The sequence below is a fragment of the Nesoenas mayeri genome (genome assembly GCF_963082525.1).
Source record: "Nesoenas mayeri genome assembly, chromosome: Z".
Classification (NCBI taxonomy): domain Eukaryota; kingdom Metazoa; phylum Chordata; class Aves; order Columbiformes; family Columbidae; genus Nesoenas; species Nesoenas mayeri.
This window is the reverse complement of record NC_137542.1, coordinates 25,417,421-25,437,929: the sequence shown is the minus strand read 5'-3', so window position 1 is coordinate 25,437,929 and position 20,509 is coordinate 25,417,421.

Here is a 20,509-nt window from a genome sequence, read left to right as displayed (position 1 = left end):
TGAAAGAATAATGAAATTATAACTAATGTACACTTGCGGTAACAGCTGAATTCTAAACTGAGAAGTCTCATTCCTCACAGAGATACAGGGGATTTCAGCATTATTTCATTAGTAAGTTATCATCCAATTAATGAAACTGGGCACAGATTAAATTTCATCAAAAATCACACCACGTTGTACAAAATATATCTGAAAAGTTTGTTACCTTTAACTTGCCCCGACATTTTCAGCCATTCCAGTCGAGTTATAAGTGTAATCACATGCTCACATGTTCACATGTTCCCACTTGGTGCAGTTCCAGCAGATCCCGACATCTGAATTACACTTCCCTCAAACCAATCAGAGGCTATACAATACACCATTAAGACTACTGTTTAAAAGCTTCTGAAATCCTTTGCTAAAATAGAGGGAAGTAGATTATTCAGCCAGAGTGTTATCCTGAGAGAACATTAGGGATACTGATGAGCTTCGTTTCTCATTTGATCAACATGCACTTAACTCCCCACCTGATGCGATGCTCAATTCTGTTTGAAATTAATCTTGCCGCTGACAGTGATTGCGGCTAAATCTTTTCTGAATGGATATAACAAGGATGCTACAGATTAAAGTCACCTTTTCAGGAGATATTCTCATGCCGGCAAAAGGCAAAGACATCAGAATCACTTCTTATTCAGTTACTTTTAAGATTAGATCTCCCTCTTTCTACTCTTTCCCTGTGATTTACAGTGCTATAGGATAGAAAAAGAGCTCAAGACTTTGCTCCGTAAATCCGAGAAACAGCTTATGATTACAAAGTCTAAGAAACTTTTACAGCTCAGGTCACAGGCTGGAAAAGTCCCTGCTGTGATGTCTCAGAAGCTTCCTGTGTTCCACACTTACTGTAGAGATGGTTGCAGCTCCTCATGGAGCAGCGAGTAACTCACTGGAAATTACAGTCTGCATAATTAAAAAATGAATCAGTAGTAGTAGTAGTAGTAGTAGTAGTAGTAGTAGTAGTAGTAGTAGTAGCAGTAGCTTCTTTTATGGTGATGAGCTGTGAACTGTTCAGCAGTGGAAACAACTGCAATTGCTTCAAACCATCCTACTCAAATACTGAACCCTTTACCTAGTACAGATTTGAAGTACTCTCTTTCCTTGGATTACTGCATTTTAAAATCAGGCAAGGTGCATTACTTTATTCCAAGTGTTTTATGCACAAGTTTCTGTGCCCTTTTTATCTCATGAAGCTGTAACAGAGATTTCCCCTTTTAAAAGTAAAACATTTAGAACATTTTGGACCTGATTCAGCAAAGTCCATATTAAAAATGCATCAATTTCAATGGCATAATAGTTAACGTATTGAAAATGCTTCACAGAATTGAGGATTGAGTGAGATCTACATGCCAAATCTAGAAATCTGTTCATTTTGAAAAACAGAAAGAGATTTTTACACAGATGTTCAGTACAAAACCAGTTTATAATGAAGGAAAATGACAACTGCTGAAACAATTTGTGTAAACACAAGTAAAAAAAATTCTAGCCCTTCCTGTCTTCTTTCAGTTAATTCAGTTCTCATAATACATAATACAAGGTGTAACCAAATTTTCAAGTCTTTTGATTTACATGAAATTACACCTTTTGACACATTCTACTCCAGGCAGTTTTAAGAAGACAGCTACACCAATCCATATTTCATATTAACCTCCTAAAGAGAGAGTGTTTTGTCATACATAATTTCTAAAACATTCTGTTAAACTCTTGCTTTACAGATTACAGGCCATTCACATCCTGTTAGCTTTCTTAGATCAAATTCAAATGGTATTATGGAATGTAATGTGATACAAGTATAATTTATCTTCACCTTGTGATGGCAGACTATTGGGATTTCTCTGCAAGCAGAAGCTTGATACTCCCCTTACACAAGTTCTACATTGCTAAAATTCCTCCAGTTTCAATAGTTTCTCCTAGTGTTCATTCACAGAAGAAATATGACAGTGAGGAATATTGTCCTTCTCCAATGAATATGAAACTGGTCTCTGGCATACTGTTTCCAACACAGTGGTGTTACAACAGATAAAATTAGAAATGGCTGAAATTGTGTTTCTTTTATGGATAAAATTGTTTTTCATACCTCTTTCACTTTAAACCTTCCACCTGGAGGTGAATGGGAAAAAAAAAATCTACAGAAAATATGGAAATCTTCTAGCAATTTGCTTCATTTTAAGTTTTTACCTCCTCCTAAAACTAACATTATTACCATCCACAGCTATATCAAAAGGGTTCAGCATCAGAGACTTTCGCTATCCACCATTTCCCATTATAACAGCTCTCCCACTGTAGCCAGCACAAGATGGTGCTGATTTCTTATGAAATAAATGATTCTTCACACTTTGTGTTCCACATAGTGAGTATTTGGTCCTCTGTGTTGCTCAAGTAATATACAGTACTTGGCCTGGATTAGTTGGCTTCTAATCTTTTCAGAGATCCAAAGTAAGCAAAGTGCGCCTATCAGGGTTTTGTTTGTTTTTTGTTTGTTAATTTGTTTTAGCAGTTAACTAATGTTTATTAATAAGTACTAATGTGAATAAACTCAGGATTATATTTTCTTCTGCAAAACTTTAATAAATATCAACATTCCCATTGACTGCCACAGAATACTGTCACTTTGATTGAATGTAAGAATCAGAATTGTAAGCTTTTATTAAGACTATTTTGCAGAAGTTCTTTATTCTCATGTAGGTACTCCATTTGTGCGCCGTTTGGAGGTGAAGATGTATATGGGAGCGATAAGCAATGTTAAAAAGTTAAAAAATAATCAGAACAGAAGTGGTTGTACATAGCATTAATATATTTCATGGATTTATAAGAGACAGACACAAGCCATGCAAGTTCCTGAAGGAATCCAGCAACATCAAACTTTTATCACAGCTGAGATATGATCCAGAGGTTAAATGGTCAATTCTGTGCCTTCAACAGCCCACTGGGCAATTTTCCAGTCAGATGCATCTGCAATCACCATTGCTGAAGCTCATTCATATCTGAAATTTACATCATGTTCACAGAATATAAAATGACTGCAGAAATCTCGTAGCTCAATGAAATGAAAACAGACTATCTGATCAGGATTGCCCATGGCTTTTATTGCAGGGACATGTGTCTTTTATGTTATCCAAACTTACAGCTGAATTACATTATTTGCTCGATATAAACTTGATACAAACAGTTGTTTAAGGAATCAGTGTCTAGGACTCCCTGGGAAAATGCCCTCAGAGACAAAGGGGCTGAACAGAGCTGGCAGCTCTCTAAGAATGTATTTCTTAGAGCTCAAGAGCTCTCATTTCACACATGTAAGAAATCAGGCAAGAAGGGCAGGAGGCCAGCATAGCTCAGCAAGGATCTGGTCAAACTAAAGTGTGAGAAAGAAACACACAAGCAGTGGAACCTGGGACATACATACTGGGAAGAATATAGAGATGGTGCCTGGATGTGCAGGTACGAGATCAGAAATGCTAAGGCATAGTTGAAACTGTATATGGCAGGGGATACAAAGAATATTAAGGAGACGTTTTACCAGTACCTTGTCCAGAAAAGGAAGACTAAATAAAAGGCACACTCCCTGACAAATGGGACAGGAAAGCTGGTAACAACTGACATGGAGGAAGCTGAGGCACAATATTTTCTCCTCAGTTTTCAATGGAAATCTCTTTGCCCACATTTCTCAAGCCCCTGAATCCCAAGGCAGGGACTGGGCAGATGAAGTCCTTCCCATCACAGGAGATCAGTTTCTAGGCTACCTGAGGAACACAGACATACCTAAGACCATGGGACATGAAGAGATGCATCTCTGGCTGGTGTAGTTGCCAAGTCACTATCATATTTGAAAAGTCATGACAGTCAGGCAAAGTCTCCAGTGACTGGTAAAAGGAAAACATCACACTCATTTTTCAGAAGAATTAAGACAAAGGATCCTGGGAACTACCAGTTGGTCAGCCTTACCTCTGTGTGTAGGAAGACGATGAAGTAGATCTTCCCAGAAGACATGTTGAAATATATGGAAAACAGGAAGGCAATTAGAGAGAGCCAATGTCTTCGTGCAAGGGAAATCATGCCTGCCTAATCTCATGGCCTTCTATGATGGAGTGGGCATCAGTGGACATCAGTGGGCAAGGGAAGAGCTATAGATGTCATCTACCTAGACTTCTGTAAGGCCTTTGAGATGGTCCCTCAAAAATTCTTGTCACTAAATTGGAGAGATACAGGTTTAATGGATAGACTATTAGATGGACAAAGAACCAGATGAATGGCTATGTCCAAAGAGTTACAGTCAGCATCTCAATGTCCCTGTAGAAACCAATTATGAGTGGTATCCTTCAGGGCTCCATACTGAGGCTAATGCTGTTTAATATCTTCGTCAATGACACAGGCAGTGGGATTAAGTGTACCTTCAACAGGTTTGCAGATGACATCAAGTTGGGTGGTGCAGTTGATTCACTAGAGGGAAGGGATGCCATCCAGAGGGCCCTTGACAGGCTTGAAAAGAGGGCTTATGTAAGTTCAACAAGGCCAAGTGCAAGGTCCTGCAACTGGGACAGGGCAATCCCCAGTACCAATATAGGCTAAGAGGTGAAGGGATTGAGAGCAGTCACATGGAAAAGGACTTGGGGTTACTGGTGGCTGAAAAATTGGACATGAACTGGCAATATGCACTTGCAGCCCAGAAAGCAAATTGTGTCCTGGGCTGCAGAACAAGAAGTATGGTCAGCAGGTCAAGGGATGTGATTCTGCCCCTCATATCTACATTCAGCTACGGAATCCCAAGCACAAGAAGGATGTGGACCTCTTAGTGTGGGTCCAGAGGGTGCCACAAAAATGGTCAGAAGTCTGGAACATCACTCTTCTTCCTATAATAAAGGCTGACAGAATTGGGGTTGTTCAGCCCAGGGAAGAGAAGGCTTCAGCAAGACCTTACTGTGACATTTCAATAAGCTGTCTTATAGGAAAGATGGAAAGAGACTTTTTACCAATGCCTGTAGTGATGGGACAAAGGGCAATGGTTTTAAACTGAAAACAGTAGGTTTACATTCAATATAAGGAAGAAACTTTTTATGATGAGGTTGCTGAAACACTGGAACAGGTTTGCCAGAGAAGCGGTGGATGCCCCACCACTGGAAGAGTTCAAGGTCAGGCTGGATAGGGCTTTGAGCAACCTGATGTGGTGAAACACATTGCAGTTGGATTAGATGACCTTTGGAGGTCCCTTCCAACCCAAACCATTCTATGTTACTATGAACTTTCTTCCTTATAGCAACATTGTATTGTGTGGATGGTTAATGTGGGACAAAGGACCTGACAATAACACATTTAGGGCCATTACAAAATTATCAAAGAGACAAACGGGATATTAGCTCTCCAGTGGCACTGCCTGGCGTTGTAACAATGGCCAAGGTAATGAGATTGTGATCTTATGCACTCTTCTAGCTCTTAAATCAGGATTTAAGAGGAGGTTCCACTTGAATATGAGAAGAAACATGAGAAGAAACTTCTTCTCAGTGAGGGTGACAGAACACTGGAACAGGCTGCCCAGGGAGGTTGTGGAATCTCCTTCTCTGGAGACATTCAAAACCCGCCTGGACACATTCCTGTGTAACCTCATCTAAGTGTTCCTGTTCTGGCAGGGGGATTGGACTGGATGATCTTTCAAGGTCCCTTCCAATCCCTGACATTCTGTGATTCTGTGATTAGATTTTCAGCTCAAGTGGGTAAACCAGCTTATCTGTCTGCTTTGCTCCCTCTTCCTACTCCAAACACCTGCCCTCTTGTTTTTATCCCAACACTACCCTATGTGCTTTCCCTGCACAAGCAACTGCATGGCAAACCAGATTAGGGAACAAACCTGGTAGAAAAATAACCTCTTATTTTAAACAAGTTTGGTTTTGTTTCACCACACAGCCAAGCACAACACAGAGATGGTAAAGAGTGGCCAGGGAAAAACATAACTATGTAAGCTGTCAGAAAGTTCCCAAACAACCGCTGCAGGCCCTTCAGTCTTTGCTGGAAATTCTGGTGTTTCTGCCTCATGAAGCAAAATAATTGGTTTAATATAAACATGTACTACTAAGGAAGTGCATCTTTAGTATATATTCCTTATCTGCTACACATGAAAGCAATCAAAGAGAGCCTGTATTGTATAGACAACATACAGAAAGGGATTGTTTAGAAAATCCACTGTATTTTCCATGGATATTAGTATCTCGTGCTCTGCACAACTCTCTGCACTTCTCAGCTCACATCTCTGTGTCATGGGTAACATACATCTTTCATGATGAAGTTTACATCAGAAGTTGTAAAATCTGTGCTATTACCACTCAACATACATGCACATCAAGAATTTACAGTGGTAACAAAGCTTCATGATCACTCAGCTGTCAACTCATGGTCTGGTCATAAGGCAAAATCTAGGTCATCTTGATTTGGCCCAACTGTATCAGCTACCAGTATACAACAAAGTAACAAAGTATGCACCATAGGAAAAGGGAAACTTAGTTTGAGGTGATTTGGGATTTATTTTTCTTAAGGTCACCCTTCCGTGTTTTTCATTTTTAGGGGGAAAATCTTCTGAGGTAGTCAGGATTCTCTTAGAGACAAGTGACTCGCATGGATTCAGAAACTCATTTTCTCAGTTTGGTTAGAAGAACATGGTGCTGTCATCTCTGAGCATGCAAGTGTTTTCCCTTTGATGTTTTATGTTTTGCTCTCCTGAGCCTCCATAAATAAGACTCTAGAAGCCCATTTGCTTCATTTGAGCCATTTTAACAGAATATTGAACAAAGCATTAGCTCCTCAAAGAGAACCACTACATAATATATTTATGGATTTAAGAACTTGTATATGCTCAGATTGTATGGATTTATATGCTTGAGGAAAGAAAGACCTAATGGATGTAATTTATAGTAAGCATGTGAGATTGATATCTTTGTTTATTGATGGCAATAGTCTATTAATAATTGAAATACAGTTCCATCTCTGTAACTTTACATACCCTACAACATTATTCATATTTATTCTGTGATGGTTTATCAGCATCATCTGCACATTTCTACTAATTATATTTAAACAATGATGTATTTTTAGGGCTCTGCTGTAGCATTTGACTCCAACTTTGAAATCCATGGGCAACCACATATTCAGAAGTTTAATGCAAGGTTTCAGTTTTTCTTATGAGACCAGAGTAGATGTAGGTATAGAAAACCTCCAATTAAAAATAAATAAATTTTTAAAAAGTTAAGTGAGGAATCAAAGAATTAAAAAGCCAACCAGACAGTCCATGAGGAAAAACAAACAAACGAACAAACAAACAAAACACCAAACAAACAACCGCCAAAACACTAAAAACAACAACAACACACAACCACGTTCTAGCTGCAAATGTATCTTTGGGATAAGATACTGCACTACTTTGCCCATCTTCCTCAGTTCAGACTGCATAAAACTAGTTTAAAATGACATCAAGTTCCTTGCTGTCTTATGGACATGCTTACACAGGATTTATACTCAGGATCTGGTGTGAATATATTCACATTTGAATTTCCATTCAGGTGGAAAAATGAGTCAAGGAAACATATATTAACCATCACATCCTATTTTACCTGAGACTTTGCAAGACATCAGTAGTTCTGCTAAACAGAACTACTTTAGACTGAATAGCAGGGTGTCTAACTGCCATGAAAGTGTACTAGAAAGAGTGGAAGAACTTTGAAGTTCTTTGATAGGCCCTGTCCAGTTGGATGCTGTAACACACAGACTCTGACCAAGGTTTGTTAGCTGCTTTCTCTCAAAAAAGAGACAAAAGAAGCCCCCTCATTTTATGTAACAACCCAGAAAATAGAGAAGTCACACAGGCAATACAAAATTAATTTCTAGCCCTCCTCTGATGAGGTTCAAGCCACGAAAACACCCTACACAACAGGTAATAGGTGGTCAGAAAATATACAAAAGAATTCTAGGAATATGGACTGGCATCCCTTTCTCCTACCAGCTTCACCAGAAGTCTATATCTTTCTGGCCTGACAAATTTTATACTCTTTTACCCACCCATGAAATGTGCACAGGAGACAAGAACTCTTTGCAGACAAACACAAAGCTGAGGAGCACAACTCAAATCTTCTACTTTGAAAAGTTCTTTAACAGCACTGAGGAAACTCTAACATATTAAGATGGCCCTTACCAACCCCTCAGCCTCTCCATAAAGGGATAAGATTTGACCACACCCTAGCTTTCATGTATTTCCTATTGATTTGTTCAGGATACAGACTATCTGGAGCACTGCTCTGAAATACACACTGTCCTTACACATTATGAAAGGAAAAAAGGGTCTTCAGCTCTGGGTTTTACATTCCAGTCCTACACTACACCTTTGACTTCCAGGTGTTCATGTCTATTAGTTTAAACTCTCAATCTTAAGTGGCATCAGATCAGCTTTTTGACATACTCCCATAGAATATGCCAGAAGAGCACTAAAAAGCCTGTCTTTCAAGAACAATCTGGCGTGAACATTACAGTAATTATTTTACTACCTCATTTTGTAATGATTCAGTTTCTAACTCACTTACAACTGGCCTTTAATGAGGTGCTGAGTCTTTCAATTAAAGACAAAAGCTGCAGAGAGACCTTTGCTCTTCACAGATGTGCTACTTAAAGATTTCCCTTTCTCCAGTCCCCAGCTATTAGCCACTGTTTGCCTGCTGGATTTTGCCACCCTTGCAGAGTAGTGTGTGTGAACGATGCTTAATCCACTGCCGGCAAGCCAGCTGCAATAATTTAAACAGTTCATATAATGGTTTGAATTAACTTGTTTTATTTTGCCTGATGTGGATTAGGGAGTATTCCAGGATCTTTTTGACCAGCCACAACTGTGAGGGGTGGGAATTTCAAACCAGCCAAGAAAGACACCTAGAGGAAGAGGGCAATAATGTCTTCAGCTGATGCACTCAAAAGAGATTATCTGCCCAATAAAACAAATAAACAAACAAACAAACAAAAAAAAACCTAAAAAAACCGTGCCGTTTCAGAGGCAATAATACTGGAGATTTCACTACTGAATTACCAGATAGTGTGAATTTGATCTGAATCAGATGTGAACACATAACTGTATTTTTATCAAATTTGCCATAGTAGGCAATCTCTGAACCAACAGAAAGAGAAGTATGCCAAATTACATTTGATCCAAAACAAAAGTGGCCTGCAAAACCCCAGACAAAATACACTAAAACCACACTGGACAAAGAAAATGAATTTGTATTGCTTTGGTGATTTGTATCACAGTAATGCAGTTTTTTGGCCCATATTCAAGTCCTCAAATCAAATTCACCCTCTTATGGAAGCACAGTTCGACAGAAACTTATTGTAGGGTGTTGTAGGGGGGGTTGTTTATTTCGGTTCTTTGTTTGTTTGGGGTTTTGTTTTTCTCATTTGTTTGTGGGTTTGGTTTTGTTGTTGTTTGGTTTTTTTGTTTTGTTTTTGTTTGTGTGTTGGTGTTTGGTTTTGGTTTATGGTTTATTGTAGAAGAATTTATGTTTCCTATGTTTTTGAAGGGTTCAGAGATCCATTTCCACAGGAACAAAGGCAATTTCATAGAACAAACAGGGAAGAGGTAGCCCTTTTGTCACTGAAGCTGTAGGGTCAATAAGGTAGATTAGGGTCCTAGTTGCAGGAGTATCTGCAAGAGCCTTGTTCATATGAAATGCTGTCTTCATAGGTAAATACAAGATAATTAAACACATTGAGATCACTGAGACCACAACCAGAGTAAGAAGCATCTCACAACAGGCAAAATGACCTCAACCTGACACAACATTCATACCTCCATGCAGGTTTTCATTTACTCTGTATGGAAAGCTTTGCAGATTGCTTTGCACATTGCTTTGATTTTTATATTATTTTGAAATATCATGACTCACTATCCTCAAATCCTCACCCCAAAGTCCAAGCCAAGAGCAAAGACCTCAGTTGTTGATGTCCTTGTGAGCATCATTGCTGATCATATGTGTAAGTAGAACAGTGCATTGAGCACAGATTCAAGAAACTGGTTTTGGTATTACATCTTGAAGATTAAAAATTTCAAAACTTTTATCATCACAAATAATGATGCTGTTTGGGGGAGATGATTGCAATGAAGACTAAGATTTCCTTTAATTGTTGCTTGACTTAACAATTACCTTTTGCCTTAGTCATTGTCATTATACTAAAATATCTACCTGAAAGATGAGCCAAAACCAAAGTGACTGAGCCAATCATTCTTGATGTAGAACAGAAAGCAAATCCAGATTAGAATTTGGAATTGAAAAGTGTAAAATTTAAAAAAAAAAAAAAAAGTCTAGGATCAATGCCTCTTGAACTATGCAGGATTTTAAATCCTAGTCCAGGTTCAGATCAGGATTTAATCTCAACATTTGGAACAGACTCTCAATAACACTGCAGTTCCTTCAGACACCTAAGATTAAAGAAAATCTATAGAACTCAACCAGACTACTATGTCCTCAGACAAGGGAAGGCTGTATATGGAGAAAAAAGACCCATCTTGCAAGTTGTACAGATGTGCTGAGGAATAGTGGGTGATTGTTGCAAGAACACAACTTGTCTCGGGTGATCCACAACAGTCTTTAATTGGTATATGAGACAAAAGTTTCTGTTTCCTGGCTGCTGATTTATCCTCCTCTCACTGTGCAAATTCTAAAGCTGAAAAAAAAACTCCACAACTTTAAATTACAAATCTGCAGATTACTTTCTGCTTGTGAAAAGTAGAAAAACACAGAATTATTTCAGGACCAGTTTTGGATTGAAATATACTAGCTTCCATTCTCTCAGCTGTTTGGATTTGGTTTGAGGTTTTTGTGTGTTTTGGTTTGTTTGGTTTTTTGTTGTTGTTGTTGTTAATTTGTTGTTTGGTTGTTGTTGTTATTTTTCATTTATTTCTATTATTATTTCTACATTTTTAATTAGCAATAAAGGGAATCTTGGCATGAGTAAATCAAGTTATCCAAATACACAGGAAGAACACTAACCCAACCCAGAAGATACCTGAAAGCCCAAAGTCTTTTTTATGATGGAGATTTGCACCTTTGGATTAAATTACTGGAAGATACATATCATGAGCATCTTTGCAAATCAAGTCATGATCATCTTTGCACTCAAGGAGGTAACAGGACAGTCCCTGCAAGAATTCTTTTCTGCTGGGACCAAATTTGAAATCATTGTATCTTTTAAATTTGGTCCATCTTTTTGAAACATCTTGTAGTATTAAAAAAAAAAAAAAAAAAAAAAAGTGACATTTTTATTCTCTAGCAAAGCCGAAGATAACATTATAACATTACATACTCTGAAGCACCATCTGCTGGTACCTGACCAGTTCTTCGGCTGCTAGAGTATTCTGTTATTTTTTTTCTCAGTGAACAGCTTTGTATTTTCTATCGTTTGGAGTCTTGGTTGGGGAGCAGATAGGGGGGCCAGGTTTGATGTTTTAATAGAAAGTAGAGAAGTTGACAAAAACAAAATAAAGTGCTGCATTTCACAAAAAGATTCACAGCATTTCCAGTCACTCTCAGCATATGCATTACACAGCTACCTCTCTTTTTACAGCTTACTCCTATAATACACCTGTATCTCAGAATGCACAGGACAGCTCAGAAGCTGTAACAATCCAGCTTTAGAGGCAGCTCAGGGCAACAGGGGCTTGCCTATGTAGACTCGCTTGTGAGGACAGCAAGTAAAGATTAAATGAGATACCAGAGAATAAATGTGGAATGGGTTCTTAATAAACTATGTACGTTTGTCTTAGAGTGGTCACTGTCATTATAGCTCTAGTGTGAGGCAATAAACCACTCTCCAGAAGTGGTGCCTGGGGACACAACAGGGGCCACTTTTACTGCATTGTCCTTCCAGCGTCTCCAATGTTGGACTTGCCTATTGAACACAGTTGGTTGAGAGTTTCTGTTTGAAATGATTTTCCATGAAATATTTTACAATGTGGACTGTGAAAACTGAAATATTGCATGATCATAGTTCCACAAAACAGGCAGGGCTGTGTTCTCTCTGGGCTCTTCCAGCTAGCTCAGTGGATCAGCGAAGGCACTGGAGCCACCATGAGCTGCAGTTCTAGGGTGGTACCATTATCTTTGCAGGTACCCAGGGCTGGAGAAAGCCTCAGCTGTAGGTTTCAGGACAGCTAACCTTCTCCCTGGGAGAGAAGCTCAGAACATGGGTTCTCAAATGAAATAATAAACCACCCTACAAATATACCCTAAATAAATTATTTTAATCACTACTAAATAAGTCCTCAAATTCTTCGTTCCACTGGAAATGCTGGAAAATCTGTTTACCTTTTCCAAACACAGAGACAACATCTTTAGAATTTTCCATGGAGGGGAATTTCAGTTTCCAAAGGATTCTGGTGCTGAGCAAGATTGCTCTGTGCACTGCTGTCTTCCTAAATCCTGCCATTGCTAGTCATTCCTTTGGGGAAGTAAAAGAGGCCAAAGCTTTCCTCTGTCTCTCCCCAAACACATACACATGCATCTTAATATCTCCTGGAGCCACAATGATTTCAGCAAATGTTTTCAATGGGCCCTGCAACTTCTGAATTTTGATTAGTTGAACTCCCAGCTCCCAGCAGTATTGCTCCACTTAGCATAAATTATTAATTTATAATAGAGCATTTCAAGGGGACAGAGGAATAATTCAGCTGGATAAAGACATCAACTGCAACAAGGAGACTGAACACCCCCATGTAGTGAGAGGGAAAAAATTTGTTTGCAGTTTTTCTAATGAAAACAGGTGGAAAGGTGACTCAACTGGACATGAAAACTCCCCAGCTTCTTCCCTAAATTAATTACTTGATGGATCAGATCCACAGTTGGTAAAAATAATCAATATTAAATCTATGCTGCTTTACCCCAGCTGAGGATCTCTCAGCATTTGATGGGGACTGAGGTTTTTTTTCTTGTGTGATTTTCTTTTGCTTCCTGACTTTTTTTTTTCCTTTAACAAAAATGCAGAGTTGTGAGTGCCATGAGGAAAGCCGTACTGTAACATGGTAATATTGCACACCCAAAGATGTGAAAACTGTCTCTTGAGATCAACAGATGCTCTTCTCTGAAACAAGCAGGAAAAGAAAGAGCAAAATCAGTGACAGGGGGTAGGGAGGAGCCCTAAAACAATTTTCTTCTTCTAATCCACTGAAAAAAAGAAATGATTGCATCAAGGAAACAAAATACTTACCCACAATAAATACCTGGCATTTCACAATTTTACCAGAGCACCAGAGTCCAGCTTTTATTACTTGCATCACAAACACTTGCATATGAAAAAGAAAAATCCACCACCGCAAGTGTTTTCACAAATCTTATTTGATCATAGGGTAGAATTGAAAATGTGCCACAGCATACAAGTTTCAGGACACAGAAGGGGTTGAATTTAGATGTTGGTATACATATCCCAAAGTGCTTTCTGTATTCTTCTTGGACACAATCCTTGTATTGAGCTAGGGTGCATTTGCCAACCCCATAAAAATGGCTTCTTGCCACCCTTCTGCCATTTGTGTGCAGAATTAGCAGGGGATTGCTCTACTCGTCCTTACAGCCTAGGCAGCCTCAGAGAACCATTTATCACCCATGTCAGGTCAGCAGTGGGCTCTGCAGCAGACCACCCCTCATTGCGCTTGGGGATGCTTCTCACCTGCTCACCTGTTCAGAGATATTTTGGAGCACCAGAAAGCTGCCAAGTGCTTCAGCAACTGCTGAAACATTTTAGCCCCTTGGAGGCAATAATTATTGGAGGTTGACGCTGTCATAACAATTGTACCTTCATTCTTAATCAGTATAACCCAGATCAATGTTATCAGCTGCACTGTGATAGATTTCAAATAACTGCTTGCTTAACTTTTGTCCTGAGATCGAGCAGATAGGGTCAAGTGAGAGCTCCCGAGGCAGAAAGTCGACAATAACCAGAAAAATGCAATATTTAGAGTAAAATTGTGTCTGACAACTCTGGCAGTAGGACTGAAAAGAGTAAATCAAATTTATTGTCCTTCCACTCCTCTTCCTCTGTGATTCCCTCTTTCCCTTGCCTCCTTACCCCACCTCCCCAGGCAGCCAAAAATGCCCATAGCTCTAGAAAGGCTGCTCTGGAAATCACAGCGCTAATGGAGTGACTGGTGCAGGAACCCAATGCAAATACTGCCACCAAGTGCCCAGCAGACGTGTTTGCAGTGTAGGCTCTTCCAACTACAGCTATGTGCAGCGATGTGGATATTAATATACAGCATACATCAGTAGTGGATGCTCATATACGAGTGTCTCTGGCACGGCATCGAACAGTTAACAAATCTGAATGCACAGGTAAATGCAGCCATCCTCCTGGAGACAGCAAAGCTGCATTAGATTTTTAAAAGTATAGCCAGGATGGGAAATCATTCTCTCCATGGACTGCCTTCTGTGTCTGTAACATATACTCCATTTCCTGGCATGCCCCAAAATTAAATTTAAACCCTCTCTCTCTATTCAGCACTTAGGTGTGCTGGCAATGGCTTCAGGAGAAGGCACACTTACACATGCTGGATTGTTGCCAGCATGCACGCGGGCCGGCATTAACATTGGTGTCTGTCAGTCGCTGCCCTGACCACAGCACGACATGTCCCTGCAGCGCCTGGGAGAAGCCTCAGCGCACTGGTGACCCCCAGGACACATCCCACCCAAAGGCAGGGGCCAGCTCCCACGCCTGATCACCTCTTCCCTCTGTGCTTCCATGGGAGGCAAGATCTACCACTTGCTCAGCCCTTTGGCTAACTGGCACCAGACCTTTCCTCTCCTTAACTTTTTGAGTTTTCAAGTCAAACTTTTTCTCTTGGCAGTAAAACTGATCCAAATGTCCACTAAGCAACACATCCATCCAGATTTCTTTGTTCTGATATTTGATTAGGGAATGAGGGCATATGTATGAATAATCACAAGTAATAAGAAGAACAATGCTTATATTCATTTTTCAGACTTCAAAGACAGCTCAAAAGACCAGTGCTTACTAACAGTGTCAGTTTAGGATAAATAGAGGCTTTCTTCTCTCTGGTGCTTGGCCTTTCTGGAGAACGCTACATGTGTACTGAATTTCTGCTACCAACAAATGTTACTCCTCTGGCTAGAATGAGATAATTTATTGGAGCTAATTCCCCCACTGAAGGAGGAAAAGGGGCAGGGAGTGTAGCTGACCATTCATAGTTTTCAGAATCAATCACTGCTAGGACTCTGATATGATTGCCATATGCTGTGGTTTGGTGCTGCCTAACAATCTCACACACAGCTGGTGCAGGACGGCTCTGCAAGGTAATTTGCTTCCAGTGGAATTTTTGAATATGCTTGAAAGAACTTAAGTGCAAAGCTTTGTAAAATGAATGATCCATCACAAATAATTAGAGTTGCCTCTAGAGAAGCTAGATAGCCAATCAGAAACAGATGTGTTATGCATTTAACTTGTTGGTTATGTGTGGCCTGAAGAGTCAGCTTTTCTGATAGAGGCTCCAACTTGGGTGGTAGTTAGCAACTCCAGACATTGTCAATGGGAAAATTGTTCATCTGAGAAAAGGCCACAAAGGATGGCAAGAATGGAAATGGAATTAATGAGTATTTTTACAATTGTTATAGGGAGATGTGTCATTCTATTTACTTTTTTTTTGTTTTTAGTGGGTTGTTCAGTAATTAACTGACATTTGCTAGTTTTCTGGAACACAAGATATTCTATCTCATTACATTCTGCACCCAATTCTGTAATTAACTGGTGCGTCTCACTCAGCTGCATGGTTACAATTCCTTCCTGCTTTTAAACACGTTATTTACTTTTTAGTTCAATGGTAAATAATTGTTTTTCCCTCTCTGCTTCTTTTGAGCAAAGTGTTACTACTCACACATGTTGAATATACCCCTGTCTCACTCCACTGTGATTTGTTTGGGTACATGGTTCTGGTTTGGGCATGTAGCCTGTGAGGATTTCAGTTTAACTTTGTTTACAGTACTCTCCTTCCTCTCCCAACTCTTCCAAAGGACTTATTTATTAACCAGTAACCATCAAAGATCCCATAGACCTATACAGGCCAAAACCTGTGGAATTTAAAGACATACAGAGAAACTGTAACCTGCAATAAGCTATGCTAAAATTAAAAAGAGCTGTATCAGTACAGAGATCAGAAGACTAAAGTGAACAGAAGGCTTCTCTATCTGGAAGTTTTGTGCAATACCCATCATCAAATTACAAAAGTGTTCCCAGTGTAAGCTAGATCAACACAGAATAGCCAATTCTTTTGTGATAACGTTCTGCATTTCATCAGTCCTCGGATTTAGGTGACATAAATCAGCTAGAGGGAGCTCTGTTGTTGAAAAAGCTGGGAGAAAACACACTTGTAACATGGTGAAGCGGGATAGATGATGGGTTTTTCTGTCAGAAACATAAGGAAAAAATGACTTCTGGTTCTGTTGTGACTGGTTTATTATTAAATCACTTTGTCTGCAGTATATTCAATAAATTTTAAAATGTCACTAAAAATGTCACAGCAAATACTTAGCTGAAAGGGTACTAACGAACCATCAGTAAAAACACCTTGCAGTACAGAAATATTATAGTAAACATGCAACATAGAGTAAACATGCAATAGGAGCTTTGGACTTTTTTGAAGCCCAGTAAAACAAGTTCCGCAAAAAAAAGACTGTAAATATAAACTTCACACTAACAGATCAGTTGCATGAACATGGGATGTGTTGGCCAAAGGAGGAATCTTTTAGGTGATCACAGTACTGGTTGTCCAAATCCACTCATATCCTTTGGCAATCCTTTGGCTTGACAGAAAAGCTGTAATTTTGCATCTCTTGGACCTTAAGGATGTACATCCTGAATTATTTGGTGGAGGGAAAGGGTGGGAGGTGCTACTCCTTATACTTAATTATGTTTGGAATACATCCTTTAATCTTAGACATAATTCCAGGCTGCGTGTTTTGCAAGACTGAGAGTTTGACTGTTTCCCAGACAAAGAAAACTTAGTGCAGAGGTTGGGTGAAATAGTCCTGCTGGGGTGACACAGAGTGCAAACATCTCGAAGCTCCAACACAGGGTTGATTTCAGCTGTGGTAACTGGTCTGGGCAATGCTGCTCTGATACTGGGGACATGCAGAGCTACCCCAAGCTATGGCCTAGGCCAAGGCCTTCCTAAAAACTATTGGGTGATAAAAGCTTGTGCTGGTTTGACTGAAAATTTTCATCATGCAGTTAGAAAACTTTCTTTCTCACAGCTAGCACACTCATTATTTGGGCTTAGTCTGAGAAAACCCCAGCACAGAGTTAATGTTTTTAATTGCTCTAGTCTAAGAGCCAAGGACAGTCTGAGCACTCTGCCCACAGGTGTGAGGCAGTGAGGAAGGGGAGCATGGATGGGGCAGAGCTTGACTGACATCCAGACTGATCAATGAGAGTATTCCATCCCATTAGCGTCATGCTTCATACTTAAGGAGAGTCCGGATCTTTCGGTCTCTCTCTCAGGCTCTTTTCTTTGCTCTCTGAGACCTCTTTGCGATATTTAGTTCAGCCTTTGGCCATTTTGCAGAGGCCTCTAGGACTTCCTGCCTCTTTTCCTTTTTTCTCTCTCTGGGATCGGCTGTTGGGACCAGGTGCTGCTTTCTGGGACTGGCTGCTCAGTGTGGATGGAGTTGGTGAGGAACTGCCTTGAGTATATTTTATTTTGCATTCCATTTCTATTTTATATATATATATTTACTAGTAGTGTATTCGTATTTTGTTATTTTATTAAACTATGTTTATCTCAATCCAAGTTTCTCCCCTTTTGATTCTCCCCCCTATTCGAGGGGTAGGGAGAGGGGTGCGTGAGCAGCTATCGTGAGCAGCTATTGCTAGCTTGGGTTAAACCATGACGGAGCTTTAGCTGTGTTAACAGCAGCATGTTAAGCGTGGTGTTTAGCCACTGCTGACCTCTTAATCTCCTCAGCTGCCACAAAGGCCTGAACTTCTAAACACCCATTAAAAATTTAAAAAAGCATTTAGAATTCTGCCTCTCCCTCCCCAGGCAGCAGCAGTTTATAAAAATACCCTGGAGTTCAAACTGAGTGCACGTGTTGCCCTTGGCTGGTGTAGTATTTCACAACCCAAAGGGTTATTTTCTCCTCTGGAGTGTATTTTACCTCAACTTCTGCATCTGCTCAATAAATGTAGACTGTGCAGATATGGAAAATACCAAAGGGTGCTTAATCCTGTTTAAGTATTTCAGCAAATTGACTTCCCAATATTCAAAGGGAAGAGTACTTTCTTTCTTTTAAAAGGTTTTGATGTTCCTTTTTGTTTTAAGTTGCATTCAGCACTTGAGAGATGACCTTTAATAGAACCACACTGGATGATCCCATTGCATCAAGTAGAGAGACACTATATCATCCCTAGTACAGCTAGGGAACCAGCATGGGGGAGAGATTTAGCCCAGTCACTTCAAGTTCATAGTTTATATTCAGCCTCATTTTTCTTCAAGACTTTATCTTCCATACTGGGCTCATTTTTGAAGTTTTGTTCTTGCTGTAGACCTATGGAATATACAAAAGCACACTGTATGCTTGCCCTCCTTCAAAGTCATTCATTACACTGAACTTGAGATATGTAATTAAAGTAGGATTTTTTAATGATGGAGTGCAAGGGGATTTTTCATCCCCTCAGAGTAAGTATCAGTATCAGCCAAACAAAACAAAAAAAACGAAAAAAGCTAATGGCTGAGAAATTTGCTCCCAAAAGAGTTTGTTTTAGCACAGTCTTTTAGCCTGAATCTACTTCCTCTTGAAAGCACACACACAGTTCACATCCTTGAATAGGCCTTGTTATCTGTACTAAATGAAAACAATTTTTAGTACTAGTACACTAGATGAAAGGTACTTAGGGTAGCGTTCACCACAATCCTCTCCTCCTGCTACACTTCTCCTGTTAGTAAGGAGGCTCTGAGGCTGGAGGAATAGCAGCTGGGGGTGCTGGTCAGAGCAGTAAATTAGGGCACAATCCTTAGCTCTGTTACTTTGGAAATATAATCCTGCTGAACTGACAGTGTGGACCCAGTGACCGACAAAAAAGGAAAGATAGGACCTTTTGTTGGCTGTCAGGACAGTCTTACAGAGACATCAAGGTTAAATCTCGCACCAGTGGCACTGGTTTTCAAATCCAGGTAACTTGGACAGCAGGTAAATTTACAGTTCTGTGTAAAAATGTTTAACCTCACTGTGATGGTGCCAGCCCAGGCACCAGTCAGCAGAGCTCTGTAAGTAGCTTAAGATATGCTGGTTGCGATTTTTACAGCAGTGAAGCTTTGCTGCCCACGTAATGAGTGTCTCCACAGGGAAACATGCTGAGCACTGTATATTCACACTGTTTCCAAATTACCTTGGATCTCAATAATATCAGAGTGATTTAACATTAAATATAAGGAGTGTGAACATAGAGCTTTTTGTGATGTCCTCTTCATTATCCAGTAAGTGAGGATTCCCACTGGCTGTTTTAAGCTCCTGCTTGTCAACATCTTCCTGCAGTTTCAAGCTCCAGAAACACTGTTAAGTGTGTCAAGAAAGCAATCACACAGAAGAGTGTCGTGTTGTGTGTACAGCTTTTCCCTGCAGGCAGACATCCAAATACTTTCAGGACTTTAGGTCATTTTTTTCAGATTTCTGATCCATGACTGTCCTATTTTCAGTCCATTTGAAATATATTGTCATAAGAAAAACATTCATTTGTGCTGCTAGAATTTAAAGATGGTTTATTGCACCAGCAGTTCAGAGCAGGACACCTCTATTTACTTATGTAAAAAGCAGCTCAGGAAGTGAGTACTGTCTGAGTAATAATAAGAACAAATAATCATATAACAAACACTGAAATCCTTGTCAGATTCCGATCTCACTTTTAAGCAAGTAGAAATAAGTGACATTGTTTTATAGCAGAAGGTTTTGTTTCAGGATAAAGTCTCCTCAAGCTGTACAGACATTCACAGACAAAGTGCTAGTTAGAAACATAATTTATTGTGGTCTTTTGCACAGATAGGGTAATGCTTACTTGGGGAACTGGATTTCTCAAATAGGGTTGGCAGTCACTATGCAAATGGTGCAGGACTCCCCCTTGCAAGTGTTGCAAGGGCATCTTCTCTGAATCAGATGAGACTTCCCAAACTGTAGTTGAGATGAATTCTTACAGCCTAATGATCCTAGCAGGATAATAAGTGTCCTTCTCAGTCCTATTAGCAAGACAACTACCCCAGCAAGTGCATGAACCATGGCTATGGGCTATTTTTAAGTACCTACAAAACATATTCTGACTATCTTAGCTGTGCACAAAAAACTATCCCACCTTACCATTCCTCCATATGCAGAAACAGTATCTGCTGATTATTCAAATTCGCTTATCTATGCACATTTTAATCAACTCCTTTCTCTGCAGTAGGAAATGGGCATACCCCAGGATTAGTCAG